Genomic DNA, 15,888 nt, shown 5'->3' on the forward strand with positions numbered 1-15,888 from the left:
CAAAATTTCTGCCCTGATGGCTGCAAATCAGAGTTATATCCTGGAGGGGGCCAGTTCAGCCCTGCTCCATCACCCTCAGGAGGGGAGAGTTTGTTGCCAGAGATAAGGCATTATCTTGTCCTCCCCAAGCTGGGAAGGGGCTCCAGCTCTGGGCTGGGCTTCCCCGTGCAAATCGCTCTGTCCGATATGGGATGAAGGATGTGCACCAGGACTGTAACTCCTTTCTTTGGTCTTCCTATTCTCTCTCGTCCCAGGGGCACCAAGCTATTCCTTCTTTGATCTGGTTCATTTTCACAAATATTTAAGCTGTCTGAGGGGCTCTCGGGCCACCTGAGAGCACATGTGGCCCTTGGGTCCAGCTGCACTCCGGCAAGACAAGGAAGTAGCTGTGACCTAGAAAAGGATTTGGGGGATGGTGTGCAGAGGAGAACATCAAGCGGCCCGTTCCAAGGCTGATTAGAATTTCCTAACAAAAGATAAAAGTTCCTTAATCGTTCTTCAAGGTTAAGAGGTTCATGTTGTATTCCCATGTGCTCTGACCTCCTCTAATTAGCATGCTGTTGGAATTTCACATCTCAAATATGAATAAACTATTCATTATCATCACGGCCATTATTCTTCTGCAAGCCACCAGAAAGAAAAAGTTGCTTCTTTTCACAGGAGACAAGGTCAATCTACTCTATCAGTTGACTAAGCCTGAATAATGTATAAACTGCTTTTCACAGCAGGCTCTCTCAGCTGAGCAGGTGATAAGCAATGCATATCCATAAGGATGGCCAGCCAGAAAAGATAATCCGCTGTTTGGAAATATTTTTACTGTGAAGTATTTGCTACCTCTGCTACGGTATCATCTGGATGAGTGGGGCTTTGCAAGATAGATAGAAACATGAGTCTATTATCTCTTTACTTCAATTCCTTCTCTTTAATAAGGTGGGAGTAATGATGCAGCCTGTACCTGACAGTGAAGACACAAGAATGGAGATTTCATAGCAAGAAATATCTTTCTTTTTTTTTTTTTTTTTTCTTCTTGTGGTTGGTATCAGCAATACCTGTGTTCAGTGCCTAGGTGTAGTAAGCCTGGAAAAGCTCGTAGGGAGAGGTAACAACTTTCATTCGGCCAGCTAAAACAGTTGAAAAAATGGATGAACTTCTTTCTGGGCACAGGAGCCTTTCCGGAGATTAGAAAAAATGGCCCAATTTTGTTGATGTTTCTCTACAGGCCTGAGGAAAGGTTTGTGCGCCAGAAAGCTTGTCTGGTTTTTGCAGCTGTATCGCTTCGCTCAAAATACTCTCTTACCTTTCCTTTCAAACTGCCTCCATATATCCTTAGGGTATCACGGCACAACAACATTACCGTTAATTCCATTAACTCATCTCACATAATGAGAATTAATGAGAATTCTGCCGTTGTGAAGACAGTCAGGAGTGCAGTGTAGCACTAAAGACATTCTTAGCATTTTTCTACTTGTTTGATGCTGTTTCTATTTAATTTATTAACTTAATTGTGGGACAGACGTATGGAACGCACACACACACACACAAATCACTTTTTTCTACTTCTGGTGATGAAGTTTTGTGCTTCCAGATCTATTCTAGAAGATGCATTTCATATCAAATAGTTGCATCACTGTTTCTTATGTCTTCACTTCAAAAAGCGAAGATTGTGCATTTTTGAGTCAGGCATTTTCTTCAGTATCTTCCATCTGTGGCCCAAGGTGGTGCCACCTCACTGAAAAAAACATCTGCAAAAACACTGTTTACAGCACAACTTTCAGATTCTGTAAGGACGAATCTGAAACAATTTCAGAAAAGAAAAAAAAAAAGCATTTATGTAAGAGAATCTTATATTTCTTCAAGCGTGTCTTAATGATTTTACAAAAAAAAGAGAAATTGTATGGTATTATACAATATAGCACATGCTCAGTTCTTTAATCACACGCGTTTTTTAACAGTTTTGCTAAAATGTCTATACAGTGGCTTTATATCTTGGAAAGTGAAGACATATGAAAGACAAAGTCAAGGATCATAACACGTACACTTTATACTTTAAGTCTGGTACGTGAGTTTCACAGCACTGTCAGAAATCTTAGACGCTTCCTTGGATATCTTTCTTGGACTCTTAACCTCAAGTGGGCAGATGAGGAGTAAAGCCAAATATCTCTTTACACGACATGCTCAGTAGCAGGAATCCCAGAACGGGATTCCAATACGGGTATTACTCTGATGATCAGCGTAGGTGGATATAGTGGCCCAGGCAATCAAATAACATCATCTGAAACCATCCTTGTACCATTTGGTCTCTAAGTTTTGCCCTCATGCAGGGATGCTGACTACAGAAGGATGCGAATGTGTTTACATTTACTGTGTCCCTGCAGCTCCTCTACTTTGATAAGAAGAGAAGCATTTGCAGGTACAGAATCTGTAGGTACCATTCCCACGTAGTATACTAGCATGGTTTTGGAGGAGCACTTTAAAAACTGGACGCTCGTTGACTGTCGTGTTTTGGCAATGGCTCAAATCTCTGATACTTTCATGCACCCTTGGCTAATCAGGGGACCAAAGCTAATTGATCCAAGAAGTGTCTGTTTAATGTCTAGCTGCCTTGGGAAAGGTTGCCGTACTTGACTGGTTAGCGTATCGCATTTAGCACCATTGATGTAATGCCACTGGAGCAGCCGTATTTTCCCTTTCCTGAGGAAAAGGAAAAAAAAAACCACATGAAGGGCCTTTTGAGATGTTTTTTTTGAACATTGTTTTAGCTTCATCTGCACCCCATCTCAAATACAAGCAGTTTCTATCAGCAGAACAACAATCTGAGGAGAGATGCGTGTACGTGACATATAGGTGTTTCTAATTCCATTTGCTACTTAGCCTGCCAGCAACAAATATTGTCTCTATCTATATTAACCTAGTCTATCATCCATATCGCATTCATCCCTGTGTTGAGTGAGCCCCGTTTTCCTTGCAGCGTGTACTCAGGGCTGTTCCATGGGGAAAGAGTAGATATATATGCTAGCTCTATACACGTACCTTCACGTATAAGCTGAGCAGCCTCGGCTAGGCTGCTGATTACTTCAAAGGATGCTGGTGAGGTTACATGGGCAACCATGTCAGCCCAGGACAAAGTAGTACAAGTTCCCTGGTCTCGGTTACTGCCTAAAGACAAGCACAAGTTGAAATCTGCAAGGGAAGAGCTGTTTTTCCAGCCATCTTCCACTGAAATATCGTTCATACTGGTTTCCCCCAGTGCTGACCACAGCAGTCACATACGTAGGAATACACTGCCTCTCTCTAGTTTTGTTTTTGCATTTTTTTTAATAAGAAAAATGCTAAAATCTAAAATGCTTCCCCAGATGCATCCTCCATCCAGAATTATTTAATGTTTGTTTCATTGTGTTTTGATTTTAGGGATACATTAAACCATTGCAGTTTCAAGAATTTTATTTTATTCCTGTTTTCTCTGTGTTGCCCTAAAGCCTTAATGCAAACTTAAACTTTTCGACTTCTGCCAGCGATTTAGTGCCATAAAGCCCCAATTCACTACAAATGGCAATGAAAGACAAGGTTGAGTGAGCCGACTGGATTACTTAATTCCTCAGCGACTAGTAGTGACGCTACCTGTAAAAGTCCGATGCCACCAGATTTGCCAGTGTCCTCTGCAGTTACCCCTTTAGGGTTGATGAGTTTAAGGTCAGCAGAAGGCAAAGTCCTCGAAGGTCATACAACTGTAAGCCCGCTTGGAGGATTTGTTTACATCTTCCCTGAAATTCCACTGCTATCTAAGCGCTACTCTGAAATCACGAGGAGTGATTTCACAAGCACTGTGTAAACGATGGACAGTTGTAATTACTGCCTGTATGAATTATAGTAAGGAATAGAAAATTTGCTAACTCTCCATTGAACAAGTTTCTCACGATAAGCCTTCTCATTCCTATTCTAGAAGAAGGAGGGCTGTGTGGCTCGTGGCAAAACAGGAAGAGATGCCTGCTTGCACGGTCTTATTCATTTTAGCCGATTTCCACACTAATAATGGAACTGTTGAAAAAAAAACAAACCAAAACCTAAATCTGAAAGAAGCAACGTAGTTCTGGAAGAGATGTGGGACAACCAGTGGGAAAGTGACGAGGTCAAAAATAGGGTTGAACCAGTTCCTCAAGGCTTGCCTGGAAAGTTGCTACAAAAGTGATGCTGCTTTCTGCAGCGCTAATATGCGAGCCTATAGAATCATAGAATCACAGAATGGTTTGGGTTGGAAAGGACCTTAAAGACCATCTCGTTCCAACCCCCCTGCCCTGGGCAGGGACACCTCCCACCAGACCAGGCTGCTCAAAGCCCCATCCAGCCTGGCCCTGAACACTTTCAAGACTGTGAAATCTTGAGTTTCCTTGAGCGAGGAAATAAAGACTCTTTGATTTCTTGATAAGTCAGGTGACGTTATTTAAGCAGCAAAATCAAGGAATTAAACTTTGATATATTTGAAGTATAATGTTATTATCCATCACTTTTAGTATTGATACATATCTTCCTAACTGTATTAGTAGGAACTTTTATTGGCGCTTTTAGCGTAATTTTATCCACATCTACAGCACCTAAAGTACTGTTTTCTCCTAAATCTTACAGCAAGGTGCAGCAATGAACAGATTTTAAAACAAGACAAAACAAGCAAACAAAAAAAAAACCCCAAATCCAGCAGTAACAGCAGTTCACTCATACTGACAATAAAATTAGCAACAGGATGCGTGAAATAGGGAACAGCAGACAAAGCACACGCTTTCCTGTGGCTCCGTTTCTGTGTTCTGCTTCTCACTGCTAAGGACAGACAACTGAAAAGATGCTGCGTGATTTAGTCACCGTCGGGACCATCATCAGGAAAGAAATCTTCAGTGACTTGAAGAAGTGACTCGACGACTTCTTGACAAGGTATCAGCCTACGCAGGAGGTTCCAACGCACTGATTTCTATCTGTTACACGCTTGAATGATTTCTGAACTGAGAGAAAGCCACGCACCATTACGTGAGAACTGAAGCACACGGTAAGGAGAGCAGATGTTGCTGTGACCAGGGCCCGAAGCTCTAATTGCCAGCTGGCATGCTTTTCTTAATCTGTTGGAGATATCGACTTGCCAGGCTGGAACTTGAAGTTTCTCTGAACTCTGGGAACATTGGGCACGTAGCTCATCACTTGTTATGAAGTGAAATGCTAATTATAAGTGCTATCCCTCATTATCTGCGAAACACTGCTAGTTTAAATACTTGCTAATCTGAAAACCCAAATGTAGACTCAGGAATGACAATATCCTTAATTTTCCTCCACTATTGCTTCTGCAGACAGCTTTCAAGATAGATGCCGGAGGTAAAATCACCCAGACATTAGTGGAAGCAGCAGTTTTCCTTCGCTGGCCAGGAAAAAGGCTGAAACACTGTGGCGGTTCCTTGTTTGACCTGACACCGTGGTACAAACCAGATCTATATGCCAGCATCTCCAGTAGCTTCCTGTGGGTGCTAAAATGGCATTAGCAAGCAGGTGGTTGGAAATAAATCACTTTTAAAAATTCGTTTTACAGCTGCAGATTCCTGGACTGGAGGGAAAATCCAGACATCTTTCACAGATCAGGAGCTCTAGGTCACATGGAGCTCAGCCTGGAGCCTCCCAGAAGCAGGACAATGATTCTCATTTACTGCGAAAATTAATTGAAGCTGAGACGTGAGAACCAAGACTGACAGCACTTTCCAACAGTGTGCAACCACCAGCAACGGCACTCGAGACAAGGAGGACAGAACAGCAGCATCGCGGGGATTTCTCAGAGGTGCACAAAACAGTGTTGCTGCAGAAGATGAACTGACTGTCATCCTGAAAAGTAAATGGAACATTTATTACTTCTAAATTGAACACGGTGCAAATGCCAACGTATTGCCACAGAAAGTGATAACAGCCCTGTGAGAAAGGGAGGCGGGGGGGTGCAGAACCCAGCTGACCCATGCTGGGAGGAGCGCTCTGCTTGCCCTCCGGCAGGAAGGAGACGGGGAGAGGATGTGGATAAACCTTTTACTGGAAGATGAAACAGAATACATCCACTCAAAGGCTGCACCCTTTAATTTATGTCTAATTAGATGAACATTTAGAAATGGAAACTTTTCTATGTGATGTGACTGAAGCTGGTCCTGCTTTGAATGTGTCATCTGGGATAGATCACCTCCAAAGTTCTCTTCCAACCTGAATTTTTCTATGATTTTATACTTACCTACATCTTGTCAAGTATTTTCCTTTTTTCAATGCATCAGGAAGGTTCTGCCTGAAGCTCCTAAAAAGGGAGCAGCCATTTGTGCACAGTCAGCATCCTTAAAGAGGGCAGGCTGCCACATGGGTTGAGTTTGGTACCTAAAATACCTCTCAGGAAAAGATAAGCAAGTTTTTTAGTGTATAATCACTGCCACCATAAGCAATTCTTGGGTTTGCGAGGAAAAAACATCACCACAAATAGAAGACTGTGAGAAAACTTCTGTAAAGTACCTGTAAAATATTTGTAAAGTATTTTGTAATGTGTTTGTAAGATCAAAACTATTTTGTTTAGTTAGCATGAACTAGTTTATGCTAACTACATTGATACAAAGAGAAATGAGAGGTGGGACAGGTAGTGTCCAGTAAAACAGCTGATATTCCCAGCAGACCTGCTTCCAGAAACAAGGAAAGGGAATTAAAATCCATTATAGTGGTGAACTGTGAGAAATCTGTGACTGATGTAGCTGCTTGCACCATGAACTAGTGACACCTCGGAGTCCTGGTCCCCCAACTGAAAGACACTGCGGCTTTCCTCCAAGCACTGATCTGTGGTTTAATTTCCCCAGAATTGGGGCACAGGAAAGGCTTCAGCTCCCAGAATTCACAACCGGCCAATATGGTTCACAGAGGCTTCAGCCTCAGACCATGGATGCGTTGGAGATCTGCGCTGAACGAACCTGTCTTTAAACATCTTGCTTTAACGACCACCCACATGGGAAAAAAAAAAACATATTTGGGGCTGTTTTCAGATAGAAATGATTCTTTTTTTTTTTTTCTATTTAATTCAAACATGAGAATTTATACACGATTTAAGCATAGTTGAAAAAGTTTAAATACATAGGAGTCTGATTGGGACAAGCAAATAACATAGTAGCTCGCAGTCTGACAGCAGCTGAGATACGAGGCAGAAATTGCGAGAGCCGCTGCTGAGGGTGAAATCCTGAGCAAAATAACTAAGGATTTTAGCAGAGGATTAGCAAGCCAGCTTGTTCCTACCAGCTGTTATAAATAGATGGCAGAGCGTTTATTACTACAAATGATTTGCTTAGAGACACGAGATAGCGATCTGTAATTTGGAACAAAACATGATGCGGAGAAGGACATGCAAAAACGCTGTAAGTAGCTGTATGCCGATATATAGAAATGTATAAGCCTGAAAAAATGCAGCTCAATGCATCACCCTATACACAGGTGAATTAGAATAATGTATTTTTTCATAAAATAACAGAAATCCAGTGCCAGCCCCCATGTACTTATATTATAACAAAATAGTAGTAAAGAATTTATAAAGGTTAATTGAAGGTGTTCTGTACATCTTCAGAGAAGGTGGCCAACAGCAATTTCAGTTTATTATGCCGAAACAGACATTTCATGACAGACTTCTCAGGTCCAGGAGGGAATTTCTGTTCAAAGAAAACAGCAAAGCATGTCAGGTAGCTACTCAGACCTGCAGGCTGTCCTAAATTGGGCAGAGAAGCACCTTGGGCACACACTCGATTGGCAGTGACATAGGGGGCTTCTCTGGGGTGACCCTCTCTTTTGCTTTGAGAAGGATTCCATCCAGGGCTGGACACAGTTCACCTGTCAAAATTCACCTTTCTCCAAAAAGCCAGTGGAAAACCCATACTCTCCTCCTTAGCCTGCTTGACCTGATCCCTTCCCCAGCTCTCCGACGACCACCCTGCTGGTCAGGCGATGGGCTGTCTCTTTTTCTCCCATTGAATATTTAAGCATTCTCGCAAAGTGGAAGAGCTCCAACACGAGTCAAAGATGGAAAGCAAGTGACTGGCCCCAAGGGCTGGCAAGTAGAGCACTCCTCTGGTGGCAGAAAGGAGTTCGTTCTGTAACCCGGGGAACACCTAATAGTTTCTAAAGCAGAGCATTCATCACAGCTTGGACTGTGAGAGTCAATGATCTGAATATGAAGATCCATAATCCATTATATAAAACATTCTTATTTCTAATACTGAAATAATGTACAACCTCAGCTTTATTTCATATCAGTCCTTCTATCCTCTTGCGTGACTGGTTCTGTAGGAGGTAGTCTGGCAGCTAACCATGGCATCATATACACACACACACAGATATACGTACCCCCACAAGCGTGCACGTCCTCAGAAAGCTCAGCCTTTCTCGGGAGAACATTTGTCTTGCTTAACTCGGAGAGATAAATTGTATTAGTTCTGTTGCTTTTTTCATGCAAACCAGGACATCGGTTAAACAGTAGTCTGGGTTTATAATCCCCAGGAAATAGCTAGTTATGCATTTACAGATGCTGATCCTGGCACGTCACGTTACTATATGAAGTAGCCTGTTCGTCATTATTCCTTATACCACCTCATCCTTTCTTTGTTATATCTCTAACCCAATGAAGAAACGAATTCTGTTGATTCAGAAAACTTAGCTGACACTCTAATGTGAAATTCAACCTCCTGTACGAACATTGCATTGATTTGAAGACTCATTTTACGGCATTTTATATTTTGACAGTATGCACTATTATTCTTGTTTCATTGCACGTCTATCTCCTTACGCACAGCGGTAAATAATTTGGGATGGATTACTTCCATTTGATGGCCTATGACCAGGAAGATGTGTTTTCTTCTTTATGGGGAGCTCTTAAAACAGGCAGATGCTGCAGTCAGGAGAACACTATGTGGCCTCTCGTAACTTAAGAGCTGCAGTGGCTGGTATTTCCTACAGGCTATGCAGGAAATACATTGTTTTTCCCTTTCCTTTCATAGTGTTCTGCTCTCGTTTCTATAGCTTGTGTTATTTAAGTAACACAGAAAAGGGAAAAACAATTAAAGTTTACAGAAAGAAGTAATAGAAATGGATGGAGCCTAACAGAGAAATCCTGGCAGTCCCAATAACGCCTCGGTTTCCTGCAGGGTACACTGCAGCAAAAGCGAAACGCTCGATGGAGGAGAATAAAAACAGTTTGTCTTGGCACCGCAGAACTCCGTGAATCACCTTGTTGAAGAAAAAGAAGCTGAAACTTTAACTTTTAGTGCATTTAACAATGTAAGTGACTGATTCTTGTGCTGTATATAAAAATGAACTGAGGACATTAAAATAGCATTTCCTCTTTGATTTCCTCCACCTTCTGCTCCCTGTGAAGCCTCTTCAAGGCAGCCAGTGACTTGCTTCATTTTAGGGAACACACAGCTTTCCTTTTCCCTTCCTCCGATCTTGGAGTATGTTTAATAATAACTTTCATTTCCGGAGCACCTTTTCTGCAAGTAGTATCTCTTCTCTGGACTGAATCCAAACTCTGGTCCTTCTGTGATTTCTTCTTTCTGCAGTCACCTCCACATACTGTGCCCTTCACACCCACTACAGAGGTCCTCGGAGTCTCATTCTTGGTCTCCATCTTTATTGCTTTATCCTCAAGAGTAACTTTACACAGGGTTTTAAACGGGAACATTGCGTTGATGTGGACAGACTGTATGTCTCCCTCAGCCCACTTCGGTAACCACCCTCATTTATCAGTCTGCCTTGGTTCTTTCACCCGTAGCATCACCGTGACTCCCTACCCTTCAGTATTTCAACTATGAAATCACCTAAAAATACACAAGTGCCTGCAAGTCCCGGCCTGAGCTCTGACAGCAATTCAAGTTTGGGGAGACTGCTCCTCAGCTCCTCAACTTGAGCTAAAAGTCTGGATTCTCCACAAATTGGGCAGTCCCTTGCTTTCCCACAAAGAGTTATTTCAAAAGTCAGAAGAAGCCTGAGTGATTTACCAGGCACGGATGAAAACCTAGGGCGCAATGGCACCGAGCGTGATGCCAGAGCAACTCAAAGAAGACGTGGAAAGACTGGTCAGACCTCCTGAGCCCTGAAACGCTGTCAGAGGAGACACAGGAAACCACGGCTCACACAGCTGTGCATTGTCTAGGAGAAAGTTTAAAGCAAGGTAAGTTAGAAACCAAGGTAAGGAAAAGAAAACCACGTAACTAACCTTTCATCAGACTATGGCTGACTCTGATACTGTGAGGTGAACCACTGAAGACTTTTTTTTTAATCTAATTTCATTTCATTTTATGGAAAACTCTACAGCATGAGGCTCATCAGCAACAAAAGCCCAACTTTGCACTGCTTCTTTGAAATCATAAGCAATTTTAAAAAACAGGGTTGAGGTCTGCTCTCACTTCAATGCATCATTGAAGAATACGCTGGAGATTCAAATCTGAGCTGGTCTCGCCCATCAGGCTTAAAGCCTACAATTTAGGTGAACCAGGCTGAATTTGGTATTCCTGGAATGACTGGCGTCTCAAACAAAATGCTTTCATGTTGTGTTTGCAGTGTAAATATTAAAAAAAAAAATAAAACATTCAGAGTGCTTCCAACCCCATTTGCTGAAGCAGCACAAACACAGAAAGGGCACAGAAATATGCAAATCAAAGAAGACACATTTTTTCAGCTATTTCCCATCAGCTGCATGCTCTCATCCCTGAGTATTGGGTGGGAAACTTTTTTATTTTTCATAATGTCACATATTGCTTTGCTTTACTTTACCTTCCAAAAGTATCTTGTGAAAAAAACCACGGGAGGCAGAAGGAGAGCTGGAAAGCCAGCAAGCAAGTCCCCTGGTGATTAAGGCAGGCATTTATCTAAGATACAGCAGGCCCAGTTTGAAGTCCACCTTCCAAATCAGGCACAACGTGGATGGGAAGCTATCCGAGGGGGTCAGGGATGACTCCCAAAGGCTGCTTATCAGATCTTCTTTCCAACATCCTGATCATTTCTGTGCCTCTTCTTCACTGCTACCAACAACCCGTGATGTTGTAGTTCAGCAGAGCCCCACTGGAGTAAGGAAAAAGGGACTTAACCCTTCATAGGGACTGGTGGTTCTTCCTCAGAAATCAGTGAGTGTTTAATGTCAGAAACATAATTATTTTATCCACGCTATAATAGTATTGTTTATGTACAAGCAAGTTCAGTGCTCGTTGCCCCTGCTGTATCTGGCGCAGTTACCCCCGACGCTTTCCCCAGCAAACTTGAGGCATGAGGTCAGGTTGCTAGCTTAAAAAAAAGCCTATTTTAATACAAGTAAATTACTGCACAATCCTGGAAACCTTCAACAGCAGCACAGGCCTTGGGATAGTCCACACAAAATGCACTGAGAACGTGGAGAACCCTGTGACATCTCACGATGCAGTGAAGACGCGATGCCTGGTAGATCCGTCCCACAGCTGCTGAGACGGATGTGAGGCCACAGGTAAAACCTGCTTGTGGCTCCTGAGGCTCCCGTACGAAACCAGCTATTTTCTGCAGAAGAAATCTCAGGGAGTCTGCCTGTATTGCAGCCTGGGACTTTCTCCCTGCATCCTGAAACCTGTGAGAGGGCCATGTGTGACATTTATAGGCAACACTCGTTCAGGATTAGTTTGTGTTACCTCAGGGACCGTTGATTATATTACCGTATTTCTGATTCAGTTGTTCCGTATATAAATCAGTGTAGTGTTAGGTTATTTTCTTTTAATCACTTGCAACTTCTGATGATCAAAAGTACTTTTCAAATGAATTTCAACTCAGCAGTAGTCGGAAAAAACATATCTGCCAAGACTACTAATGTGAAATAATTTATTACAGAGATGAATTCTTAATTGTCGTTTTACTCATCCATATGCCTTCTGATATAGCCTCCAGCCAGGACTCGGGAGGCAGAAAACGTCTTGTGAGCCAGAGGTCTGGTGGGGTGAGTAATGAATTCTGGGGGAGGAAGAGTGTAAAATTAGACTGGTTTTGAGAGAAGCGAGGTGGGAAAAGGCTGGGGACTCAACTAGCCCTTGTTACTTCAGGGTGTGCTCACTCTGCCCTTGGACAGACGCTGTGTGGAAGGTAGGTGACCAGTCACACCAGCAGGGACTGGGACAACAGGGGCAGGCCCAGGGTCTATGGTAGACAGATGCCTTCAAAGATGTGGACAGTGAAGAGAAATGCATGAGCTATGGGAACCTCTGCAAGCTCAGGAATAATAAAAGTCTATAGACTTATTTGGGTTTGTCAAGAGAGACTGTCAAGTCTTGGCATATAGAGGTCAATGGTGAAAATCCTGACCCATCATTTCTTTGGCTGCATTCACTTTGGCTTTAACAGGATCATGATTTCATCCCTAGATTTTACAGTGAGGGGGGGAGCAACTATAAGGAAGACTGTTCCCCATCTGCAGACCATCATCTCTTTATAATAGCTTCATTCATCTTTCTGCATAGGTCATTTGGTTTGTGCATTTCTTAATATTCCTAGGATTTGGGGGAGGAGATGATGGAGGGAAGAGGTTCCAGGCTCCTGTAAGAAAATTCATATTCTGTACAGAACAAGTCTTTTGAGAAGCTGTTGGACGATTTTGACCTTTCATGCTGCAACACCTTTAATTCAGATTCTGTGCTAGACTTAGATGATGGCGCTTCAACAACCCAAGCCTTTTCATTTGCTCCTTTTCAGTTTAAGTATAGCGTTTATTATGTCTTTCCTAAGTTAGTGTGTATCTTACTGTTCATGTTTTGCAACAGTTTAGAAAAAAAAAATCCATGTTTACAGTAGGCTAAGACACTGTTATTTCAAGTCTATTAAGTGGTTTCATGAGCGACTGCTCCCTGATTGTTAACTTGTTCTTGAAAGTGATTGAATAATGGCTATTGACACACCATGAGATAGATTTGCTTGCTGCTTTCTGCCATCCACGTACCACTTGGGTGACCTTAATCCTATTAAGAACATATTCTGCAGCGCACTGTAAACACTGATAAAGTCCCTTGATGGCGTGAGGTCTCTTTACATCGCGATGATGCCCTAGTTTGTCATTTTGTGTCACCTGTCAGGGTTCCTCAATATAGGGTGCTCGTAGTACTCTCTCTCTTTACTTTTCTACGACAATAGCACAACGTTCAGCAATACGTTTGGAGAAATAACGATACCTACAGCCACTGGGGATGGCCATAATCCAGCCAACAGCCCACATATTTTGGAAGTGCGGCTGGGAGCAGTGTTGATGTTGCTGACCGCTATGATGGACTATTCCCATTAGAGGTCATGGCAGCTGGATGCAATTTAAAGGAGCCCGGGGCGGGGTGGGGGGGGCGGTTCTCTAAACTTACAGCCCCTGCAATTCTTGAGGATAAGGAAAGCAAAAAGGTGGTTTGAAGCCATATGTTTCTCAGCTGTCCCCCCCAACCTTCCCCCAGCGCTCCCCAGCATGCCAGGCACACACTCCTCGACCCACAAGCCAAGCTCTGACACAGCCAAAAATTTGGCTAAGCATGGGAAAAAAAAGCAATGGATTTGAATTTAGTATACGCTGAGTAAAATGCCCAGATCGCCTACAGCCGCATGTCTTGTTAGTAAAACAGAGTGGGCAAAAGCCACGTGGTTCTCCATGAGGCCAGGGAAACACAGTCGTACAAAATGAGCGTTGCTTAATATTGGGTGCAAACCACTGAGCAGAAGGAAAATGAGTCTTAAAACAGAACATCTTTATTTATATTAACATAAAAGCAGAGCAGCATCAGACAGCTAAGTTACACTTTTCAAAGCACCGTATCTTCCACAAAAAGGATGAGACTTCCATTAAAGGCTCCAAGAAATGAGGCGCATGACACCAAAATTTTTGGCTTTTGGAGATGAAATTAACTGCTGGTATGAACTGATGAAAAGCGAGCCTTAAATCCCTTGCCTCGTACAGAGCAGGACCATCTCCCAGTGTACCTGCCTCTGCTGTTCTCCTTTCAAAGCTTTCTGCCTTCTTCATAAAAACAGCTGACAAAGATGCCGCTGCCTGCTTGCGTTTTGTATTATTCCTGTAATTATTCCTGTTATTAAATTCTGCGGGAGAATGGTTAGCAGCAGCACAAAGTTTTTCCTCATCAAGTTGGGCTTGGCTTGGGCTGTCATTTAAAGCTTTCAAAATTAATAGCCTCATTTTCTTCAGTCGAAGCAACAAACAAAAACCCCAGGGCAGAAGAATACTTCCTCTGATAAAAACAGTCTCCACACACAGATATTAAAAGCATATTTCCATACGTTATATTCTAGATTAAAGCTTCACATTAAGTTTATAACCCCACCTGCAAAATTCTTGACCCATCTTTAAAGCGAGAGTGGGGAAAAAAAAGGAAGAAGGGAAAGGAAAAGATATTTGTTCTCTTTGTATGTTTGCTAAGTTTGCTGTATTAATGATATGCGCTTCTGAAATACTTTGGAAGGTTGCACGTTGCGGGAGGATTATTAGCACCACGCGGAGAACTGGAGTGCTTCAGGGAAATCCTTGTGATAATGCTCCTCTTCAAACAAGGCTGATGTATTCCATAGCTTTTCAAACCAGACTAGAGAAAAAAATATCTAAATCAGCAATCATACAGCAGGAGAAATAAGTCAGTAGCCAGGCACTAAATAAGAAAACTGCTACAGTTTGCAGTGACAGAAGGTCCTGAACTTACCCCCAAAAGCTGTCAGGCAGCCCTGTCACTCGGACAGCCATTGAAGATCCTGTGCTCTCATTCTGGACTCCCCATCAGCCTTTTCCTATCTACTCTTGTTTGTTATTTTTTTCTCTCTTTAATGGAACCTTTCCCCCACATCTGCTTCCCTTGAGTCATATTTCTGGACTTTATTAGCATTTCCGCCTTGTTTAAAGCCTCACTGTCCTTCTCCTCCACCACCTTCCTCCTTGCATATCGCTGGCTCTCAAACCGTGGCTTGGGAATCGCTGGTGGGCTATAAGCTGTCGGAGAAGGGGAATGGTCTATTCGTTCAACAGATAACACAAATATTAGGCAGGGAGCTCACCAGCATGCAGCCAAGATATTTTGCACAGAAATAAGCCTAAGATATTCACAGAGGTACAATTCCGCCTTTTCATCCAAGTCGACGCAGGTTGTTGACCATATTCAATGAAAGCAGGAGTGTAGTGGATAGACGCTATTTTTCTTAATCTGCGGGATTATGTTTTTCTTACGACATAGTAGAAATTCTCCTATTCCGTAATGACTGAAAGCATAAATATCTATGGTTCTGGGGTTTTAGTTTTGTCCTTCCTATATTCCTACGCATGTCAAGGAACTTCTGAGAAAGGTTATTAATCCACTAAATTACTGAACTTTCCATAAAGATTCCCAAATCCTTCTGGAAAAAAAAGTTGCAATCTACTAAGTAAACAATAGGGTTTAATCCTCAAAATACCCAGGGTTGTTGTTCTGCTATTGCATTTTTCTTACGTTACGCATTTCATGATGGGTATGATCTTTGATGTTAGCACAAATAGTCAAAGAGAAATCAAGACGGCAAGCTCCTCAAGTACATTTCAGTTGTCTCCCCTCCAGTTTTTGAATGGATACATTCAAAAGAAGGCTCTTCTCTTTCTTTTTGCCAACTATTCTCCTCCTTTAGAGCTCTGAAGATCTAATATATATAGTTTAGTGTCATTCTTTCTGGAAAACTCTAGCTAACTAAACATTGTTCACTGGAGAAAAATGACAGAAGCTGTTTGCTAAGCATCTGTTGACTTGTATTTGGTCCATAAGCACTCTCAGGACATGGGCACGATGCTCCTATGCCTTAAACACATGCAGACCAATAGCATAGTCTGAAAAAATGTATGAGAATAGC

General features: G+C 42.4%; 1 long non-coding RNA gene across 1 annotated transcript; it reads right to left on the minus strand.

Annotated features, from left to right (window-relative positions):
- Positions 1 to 2,764: 2,764 nt before the first annotated feature.
- LOC134516115 (uncharacterized) lies at positions 2,765 to 8,476 on the minus strand. Its single transcript, XR_010071223.1, has 3 exons — positions 8,374 to 8,476; positions 6,242 to 6,387; positions 2,765 to 5,850 (listed from the first exon to the last, which is right to left on the minus strand). It is a non-coding gene; the product is annotated as an uncharacterized LOC134516115 (long non-coding RNA).
- Positions 8,477 to 15,888: the final 7,412 nt, after the last annotated feature.

Source organism: Chroicocephalus ridibundus, chromosome 5, assembly GCF_963924245.1.
Source record: "Chroicocephalus ridibundus chromosome 5, bChrRid1.1, whole genome shotgun sequence".
Lineage (NCBI taxonomy): Eukaryota > Metazoa > Chordata > Aves > Charadriiformes > Laridae > Chroicocephalus > Chroicocephalus ridibundus.